General features: G+C 42.3%; 1 long non-coding RNA gene across 1 annotated transcript; it reads right to left on the bottom strand.

The window, feature by feature from the left end:
- Positions 1 to 513: 513 nt before the first annotated feature.
- LOC132656525 (uncharacterized) lies at positions 514 to 8,737 on the bottom strand. Its single transcript, XR_009594290.1, has 5 exons — positions 8,180 to 8,737; positions 7,873 to 8,089; positions 6,517 to 6,708; positions 4,904 to 5,059; positions 514 to 4,087 (listed from the first exon to the last, which is right to left on the bottom strand). It is a non-coding gene; the product is annotated as an uncharacterized LOC132656525 (long non-coding RNA).
- Between the last annotated feature and the right edge of the window lie 535 nt (positions 8,738 to 9,272).

Below are 9,272 nucleotides of genomic sequence, written 5' to 3'. Positions count from 1 at the left end.
TCCTCCTCTCCTTCCTTCTGATCTTAGTCTATCAGATCTCATCAGGAGTGGCTGCATTGTCTTCTTCTGTGGCCTGGTAAGGCTGCTCCCCACTCAGGGGGAGGTGATCAAAGACCACCTCCAGGCCAATCAGATTATGTCAGAGGCAGTCCCTCTTCCCATTACTATGGAACCCACTTGGACACTAAACTGCCATGGGCTACATCTGTGCAGGGGTTCTAGGTTATCTCCATGCATAGTCCTTGGTTGGAGCATGAGTCTCTGGGAAGAGCCCTGTGTTCAAATTTCTGGTTCTGTTGCTCTCCTTGTGGAGTTCCTGTCTACTCCAGATGAAAAAGTTTTACTCTAATGAGTACGGAAGTTTTGTTTGCTTTGTTCCTAATAATCAGTCCACAGTATACGCCACCTAGTGAGCAACTAATGAAAATTGCTAAAACAAGAATCAAAATAGTCCACCACACAATGCAGCTATATCATTCCAGGCTACTTATCCAAAGGATCCAGGCCAATATATCAGAGATATTTGCATGTCAATGTTTATTGTAGCCTTATTCTCAGTTGCTAGGCTCTAGAATCAATCTAGGAATTCAACAGCAAAGGGATGGATAAGAAAATAGAGTATATCTACACAATAAAATTTGTCTAGCCATAAGGATGATAAAGGTCATGCTACTTGCAGGAAAATGGACACAACTGAAGATACTCATGTTAAATAAATTAAACCAGTCTTGGAGTAATAAATGTTTTCTTTCATTTGTGGTCTCGAGGTATGTATATGTGCATATAAATGAGACATGAAAATAGAAGTGAAACTGTATAGGGGAACAAGAAGGGCCAATGTGAGGAGGAGATATGAGAAACAGGAAGGGCAGGGGGGAAGATGTATAAAACTGTCCTCATGTACAAAAAAGTAACAGCTTTATTTTCACTTCCCTTTAGTTCCTAACAAGACATATTAAGTTCTAGTTCCCTTCCATTTATTTGCAAGTCTGTTTCTTTTAACCTCTCTTGGCACTACTTTCTAGACAAGATTTTCTAGATGTATATAAAAGAAACAGACTTTGGCTAGCTAAAAGAAGAGATAGAACTTATTTTAAAGATTCTAGGAGTTTCACATATATTCTCAAAAGGCTTGAGAAGTATATTTATAAATGTTACAGCCATATTCAGCACCCAGAATGAAGCAGTAGGATTTACTAAGCAAAGCTACCAGGAAGCTATCCTAACATAGACATCACAGCACATGCAGGAACCTTAATACTAGACACTGCTGCTGGAGACACGGACACAACTGTCAACAGAGATGGCTGCTACACCACTCCTGAGTGTTCAAATATATTCCAGATGTCCAATGTGCAGAACAGGTGGACCTGGTCCTCAGCCCAGCTCCAGGCCATGTAAAGGTGAATCGTTAGCAAGTCACCTCAAGAAAAACATCTCCCAAAGAGAGAATGGGAGCTTAGGCTTGGCTAGAAAATAACGCGTAGAACAAAAATGTATGCCTCTCTGTGATGTAGGCTTAGTTAGAAATGGCTGGTACTAGGTGTAAATAAAAGTGGCTTTGGTTGGCCCATTTCCTTCATTTCCAATTTCAACTTGAGCTGGCTTTCCTTTTTTTTTTCTTTTCTTTTTAAAGATATCCTTTTATTTAGTTTCCTTTGTAACTAAAAATTTAGGATGGCATACAAAGTAATCATTATGGTATCTTCATTTACATATTATTATTACATTTTGTTGTCTTTTGACTCCTCCCCCAGTGCCTCCCTCCTTGCTCCTTGCTCCCTCTGACTGCTTCCCTCCCTTCCCCAGGTAGCCATTCTGTTTTCTTATCTATCACCTCCTCTATTCTTCACTCAACGTTAGCTCTTTAAGCTTTTTATAACCAAAAACATACATGAAACTTCTCTTGCACAAATTAAGTGCAATGGGTTGGAAGTCAAGTATTTCAACCCAGGGCCTTGTACTTGAAAAATTTCCCAAAACATAATGTACTCTTGTAGGCTTCCTCTTAGAAAATATTTTCTTTAACTTTTCATCTATTCACACTTATTCTCTCCAACTGTAATTACTTCAAAGTGTTAATTCTGATTAACAGTACATTTCTTCCACAATAGTAAAAACATACCGCGCGCGCACACACACGCACGCACGCACGCACACACACACACACACAGAGTGACACAGTCACTTTATGCTGTGAGTAAATCAGAGAATGGGTGAGCACAGTGCAGCTCGAAAGCGACGTTTGTGAGAGCTGTCACCACTAAGTTTTGCTACAGACTGAATGTTTTTGTGCCTCCAAAATCACACTTTGGCGCTTAATCTTGAGCCAACAGTGCAGCTCAGTGCTTGCCTTATATGCAAGAGACTCAGGATTCACAGCAGATGAATCCTGATGATGAGATGGAATGAGGGCTAGGTTTTTTTGTTTGTTTGGTTAGTTGGTTGGTTGTTGTTTTTGAGGGGGTTTGTTGCTGTTTTGTTTTGTTTTCCAAGACAGGGATCTCTGTAGACCCGGCTGGCCTTGAACTCACAGAGATCTGCCTGTGGTCCCAGGCCACCACCACCCTGCCAGAGATGACTGTTGAAAAGAAAACTGAAACACAAAAATAATCGTTAAACTGTTGATATCAGCAAACAGTGATTTGTGAATCCAGCAGATCATACTAGAAGCTGAGAGGTGGAGACAGCTGTTATAGAGGGAATGCATATAAGACAAAGGGACTGCTTGATCAGTCCCAGGCTTATGCTGTCACATTTAGTCTATTTTCTTAAATAAATAAAAAAATGTCTATGGCTGTATGTGTTAATCTTTAGCTTCTGATTGGTTAAGCTTAAGTTTCTTTCTATTTGTTTGGTTTTTGTTTTTTTGAAGAGCAGGGTTTCTCTGTGTAGCCCTGGCTGTCCTGATCTTGCTCTGTAGATCAGGCTGGCCTCAAATTCAGAGATCTACCTGCCTCTGCCTCCTGACGGCTGGGATTAAAGACATGTGCCACCACACCTGGCTAACTTTCATTTGTCTTTAACTTAGGCATTTACAAGAAACAATCCAAGTTAGGCTTTGCTTGTGTTCTCATATGAAGCAAAATCAAAACTATCCATGCAGTACAAGGTAAGTTTGTCTGCTCAGAGACAAACTTTACCAGTGCCCTTAAAACTCATATGGATAACTTGCCCTTTATGCACCAGGAAGGTGGTCATCAATGGACCAGGCAGTTATCTACCAGACAACAAATATGATGACCATGACCTTGTCCAGAACTGTGAGAGACAAATTTCTATTGCTTATGATGCAATTTGTCACTGTGGGCTAAGTGCACCAAGACGACTTTGCATTAATTTGCTCTCAAAGAGAGCACTAAATATACATGACACCAAATGAACAGAACATCACAATTATTAGCTCAAACAGAAATTTCACTTATGGAAACTCAGTCACTTCACAGAAAAACAAGTGGAAATGTTTGCGATGTGAAGAGTGGAAGCAAAAGCATAATGGATTTCCGACATAAGTAAAAAAGAAACCATGCCACTAAGCCCAGCTTGAGTTAATTAAAATGCAGTGATAAACATAGTTAAAGCGTGTATTATTTTTAACCCACCGTAGTCATGAAGGCTATTCCCACTAGATTAACTACCTTCCTGAAGTATAATTTAATCATTTTACTGTTTTCCTCAAATTTCTCACTGATTCACAAAATAGAACCCAGCTTTATGAAAACAGAAACAGTATGAACGCTAGTAAACAAGCCCTGATTTAAATTGCCAAGAAGTCCTAGCTCTGCTTGCTGGAGAACAGTGTTTCTCCTCTCATCATTACCACACATGAAGGGTCTGTCCTTGTAGCAGAAGAGGAAACACAGCCTCCCATGTGACGATGCTCGGAAGTCACGCAGCTTCTCAAAGTTCATTCTTCACATTTGCAACATGACAAACTTGGCCCCCTTTTTTTTTTAAGCTCTGAAATGGCTCACTCCATTAATCGCAGCACTTGGGAAGTAAGAGGCATGCAGATCTCCGTGAATTTGAGGCCAGCCTGGTGTACAGAGTGAGTCCATCCAGCCAAGGCTACACAGAGAAACCCTGTCTTAAAAAACAAAAATAAAAATAAACAAACAAAAGAAAGAAAGAAAGAAAGAAAGAAAGAAAAAGATGATTTGACTTCATTGATTAAAGTCATTAGCCAAAAGAGAGAGAGAGAAAAAAAAAAGACAAATTGTACAGCTGCAAAATCTGATTCAGGTAAGCAAAAAACAATCTAGTTACTCAGCATTTGCATAATGCTGTGCTACCTTTTCGAGCTGTGTTTGGCCATTAATCAACACAAAACATAATCATAAACAGTAAGAGACAGCCACATGGGGAACTGACATTGGCAACATTTTTTTTCAATAGGTCAAAAACAGATGCTTTGAAGCATCTGGCCTCTGCTCTTTTGTCTCTCCACACCTCAGTTCTCCTCGGCATACAGAAGGGTGCTTCAAAGCATCCTCCCCTCCCTTCTCTGCTCCTCCTGGGACTCTGCCTCCCCCTCATAGGCCTACCATTTCCATTTCTGTTGCCACCTGCTCCCCCAAGTCTGTTGTAATTTTTTCTGCCACAATTTACGGTTTCCTAGACCTGGTGTTTTATGTTGCATGAGGGGGACTGCCTTGGGATGTCGCAGCGACCTATCAGCTTTGACCTGGCATCCCCTATCCCGCTCTCCCTCCCCTTATTTAAATTCCCACAAGACTACAGATGACATTAAGTGGTGACTAAACTTTAATTTGGGCTAAGGAAAATTTCTGTGGGATCTCAGGATAAAGCTTTTTTTATTATTATTTTAAACAGCAATAACCAAATAAAATGTCACAGCAAATAACCAAAATAAAATGCTGAGGAGATAGTTATAAATGCCTACCTTGCAAAAATGAGGACACGAGTTCTATTCTAAGATCCGCATTAAAAAAAAAAAAGTCTGAACCTGATGGTGCTTGTAATCCCAGCAGGGGTAGTGGGTGAGCTCACTGGCCAGCCAGCCTAGCCTCCTTGACAAATTCCAGGTCAGTGAGAAAGCCTGTATCAAAAAAAGAAAAAAGGTAGCTTTTTAGGGACAGCATCCAAGTCCTCCGATTTTATGAATTCACACATGCCCATTAGCACCAACACACACACATACACTCACACATGCTCACACACATCATCTACGAAGATTAGTAATTTTTCCAGTGAAAAGCACAATGAACTAATTCTTTATTCAACCAATGTATCAAGTGCCTCATAGGTTCCAGAGATTAAAAGACTTGAAAGAAAACTCTTTTTGAGAGTTATACAGACACCAGAGAAGTAGCTATGCCAATAATGAATGATACCAGCTGGTCTGCTGCAGACATGATTTAGATGGGGAAAGATACAGAGCCGGTGGCCACACAGCCACAGCCCTCTTATAGCGTTTACTAGAAGACAATGGAACTGGGTGTTTGCCACTGTCACTGTAGAGTCTAGTCTTTGGAAGAACAGAACCATTCGTTCGTTCTCTCCACCACCTGGAGAACTGCGGCACTTAGGTGTGGTAGCCACTCAAGAACTGCTGGAAAGAACTGCAGGTTTAGTGCCAGGAGAAAGATTTACGAATAGATAGGCAGAAGAGGTTATATCTGAACCAGACCTTAAAAGATGAGTTGGAAGTTTCCATGAAGATAGAATAACAAACCAGGATTTGAAGAATCGTGGGCAGCATGAAAGAACAAGAGTAATAACAGCAGTGGCCACGTGTGAGATCTAGTAGGCCAGAAAGTCTGCTGAGTTTAATTCTTACGCCAAGTGAGCAATTAACACAAGCATGCTTTTCCAGCTGAAGCAGCTGTGATATATAATCACTTTCTAAAATAATAATAACAACAACCTGCCCGGGGTCACACCTCAGCTGAGCGGTGAAGCTGATATTTATACCCTCCTCCGGCCACCAAGGGACACCGTGAGTCTGGGATCCAAAGCCCTCAAGCGAGGTCATGCTGGACGCTCATTCAGAAATACTAGCTCCTGCCCCCACTCGTCACTACGCTGCCACTGTCTCACCAGCTCTCTGCGTGGATGTCCATCTGTCCTCATACCCCTGTGACTGCCTTCTCCATGACTCAGCTCTCCTGTCTGCCAGCTGCTCTCGGAGCCTGTCTCATCTTTGCTTCTCTTTGCTATAGTCTTTCTGTTTCTAGTTTGTTCTCTTCCTCCTGCCTTGGTCTCAATTTCATGTCTTTTGAGAGAAATTCATTGTACTAGAGGAACTATCTACAGTCACCATTTGTGGGTTTGAATAACCCAGCAACCAACTCCTATTTTGGTTGTGTCCTAGTACACACTAGTGATAGAGCACAATACCACATGGCAGGGAATGGACCAACACCCCCTCTCCCTACCCAACTTACCTGAGGACAAGCAAGTCATTTGGCTTAAGACTGACTAGTATCTGCCGCTCTTCAGCTCACTGCATCAAAGGACCAGCAGGAGAGACAGCAAGCCAAAGATGCTTCTCACCTGATAGGACGTTTGTTGTTCCTCTTCCTGCTCCCAAGCGGAGCTCCAGGGAACTCTCTTTCCTGAAGTTCTTGCAGGCTCCTGTGGGTGTGTGAGCCAGCCATCAATCCAGTGGATCTCCTATTGAGGTTAAGTGAAGTGGAATGGTTTTCTATTGCTTGCTCTGGAGAACAGGTGTCGTGTTTGTTATACCTGAGGGATTAAGACAGTGACCAGTGAATACTTGGGAAAGAGGCAGGGATGGAGACATGGATGGAGTTAGGATACAGGGAGAGGCTCGATTGGAAGGTAAGAGGCATCATTTCGCCCTCCCCTGGAAAGAAAACATAAAGGGCAGTTTGTAAAATGGGCGCATTTAGTGAGCAGAGAGAACTAGACTGAGTTATGTAAATAGTCTGTCTCCTCTGGGACCACAGAGCCAAGGTCATCTGCTGACAAGGAGTGTGGGAGTAAGGAGGATTTGCTAAAATGAGTGAAGTTTTGGAAAAGCTAGGAGGAGAAGCTGGAAAGGGAGGCGCCTGGGAGCTGGCAGGAGGACCATAAGCTGAGCAGAGGCAACTGTTTCTATTTCTATCTGCTAAGCGCAACTAGCCACTCCACAGACATTTCAAAGGACACATGAATCTTCTCCAGAGCAAGATCGGGGACTTGCAAACTCGAACTAATTTCACAGTACAACAGACGGTGCAACGCAGTTCTTCAATCTCACAGCATTGCAAGTGTTCAAACTGAGCCTCTTTGCTGGTCCAGGAGGTAATAACAATTGAAGCAAAGAGAGCAGGAGACTATTGAAACTTGTTGGTAAAGAAATAGATGTGTCTTTGATCAAAGGCATTTTGAGATGAAGTTGTCAACTTTGCATACCAAAGTATGAAAGAAAAATCAAGCAAAAATATCCTTACCAGATACTTACTGGACACCAGATGGTCCGGTAAAAATACCAGAGTATTTAGAGTTGATATTCCTATCAAACAAGTTGTTAAAGGTGATTTTTAAAAACTATTGGTGAAAAATGTAGCCATTAAAACAGCCCTTTATTTATACAATGGAAAGCTCATGCCTCAAGCCTGTGAGGAATAACTCACTCAGTTTGGGTACAGTGTGTGTGTGTGTGTGTGTGTGTGTGTGTGTGTGTCCCAGTCTGCTCGCTCTAGGAAGCAGCTAGGCTGATACATAAGTTGTTAGGTTCATTCTAGGGAGCCAGTTAGACTCAGGAAGTACAGACCGGTTCCTGGCACATCAGAAAACAAACAGCCCATCAGTTGTCCCAGAAGAAGACAGCATCTGGGTACAACTCAACATGAAGCTTTGGCTTTTGTTGTGTTTTGAGTGAAAAATGATTGGCTGAAGAACTACCTATTTAAAGGCTGGTGGTCTCAGAGAAGACTCCTGTCTGAAAATCGGAGCAGCAGTGAGCACCAGAGCACCAGGCAGGGCATCAAGAAGCAGGGTAGAATTCCACAAGTTTTCCTTCTAACTCAGTGGTTCAGACAAAAGCAGCTTGATCCTCAACGAATGGGAGTTCTTCTGCAGTCTCACACAGAATGGCTGATGTACTTAACTCTTCCGAGATCTGGGGGTTGCAAACCAACACAAAACGAGTCAAAACAGAGATTCAAATCTAATGTCCCCGTCTTCTTCTTTACAAACCCCAACGCATCACCTTCTTCAAGGATTTCTCTGAGGCAACTGGGTTTTCATTGGAGACTAGGTTTGCTCTGGAGGGAAAACAAAAAGGTAATTCCGTTTGACGCAACTCATCACCGCCGTTAGAGGGCGGTCACTACACTGAGGACAGCGGGCTCGTGCTTAGATCACAACCTTAAAATGAAAGCTGTCGGCAGGGTTTTGCCAGCGTCGGTCTGACGAATGGGAAGAGAGGAAGGGGGAAGAGAAAAGAGAAAATATCATTTTGTTGCTCACGCTCGTGGAGAACTAGTGAGAAACAGCAGTAATCAGGCCGCACAAGCTGGTGCACGTTTTGTGTTTCCAGGAGAGCCGACCCCTGCGGGTGCCTTCGGGTGACAGTTGTAGGACAGTGATTCAGCATACGGTATGTAATGAGGTCAGATTCTCAATCCACTCCGTGATTTAACCTGCCCAGCAAATAGCAGAAGATCAAGGCGGCCGGGCAACCACACCACAACAAAACACAAATCACTGTCACCTGACCTTATGGAACCTTCCACCACAGCTGCCTTCTTGGTAGGTTGTGTGTGACCGCGCGTGCGCCTGTGTGTGTCTGTGTGGGTTGAATACAGGTGATGCCTTTCTAAGCTTGTGAAGTCAGAATGATTCTTTTTTTTTTATTTTATTTTTTAAATTTATTTATTTTTATATATTAATTACAATTTATTCACTTTGTATCACAGCTGTAACTCCTCCCTTGTCCCCTCCCAATCCCGAAATGACTCTTTTTAAAAAATCCCCATAGCTCTATTTAACCCACGCCATTTGTGGGAGGTTAGGAAGAAGTGACTCAGAAAACCACAAAAAAAAAAAAAAAAAAAAAAAAACATGAAAATGCAGATGAAATAGATGAAATGGTGACAGGCACTGAAGTGCTGATCTCCAATGCTTTGAAAACAAACCTTTACTTATAGTGAAGTGGCAAGGAGATGGGGAAGACACAATCAAGAATGGATTCTAAATCTTAGGGAAAACACCTGATGTAAAACTAATATAAAAATGCGAAGGTCCTGAGCATGTGATATTTTCTGTCAGTTTCATGCTCAAATGTTGCTTGTGGCCATTTT

This window comes from Meriones unguiculatus, chromosome 9 (genome assembly GCF_030254825.1).
Source record: "Meriones unguiculatus strain TT.TT164.6M chromosome 9, Bangor_MerUng_6.1, whole genome shotgun sequence".
In the NCBI taxonomy this organism is placed as follows: domain Eukaryota; kingdom Metazoa; phylum Chordata; class Mammalia; order Rodentia; family Muridae; genus Meriones; species Meriones unguiculatus.
Note: the sequence above shows the minus strand (reverse complement) of the source record. Positions and strands in the feature narration are given on the sequence as shown.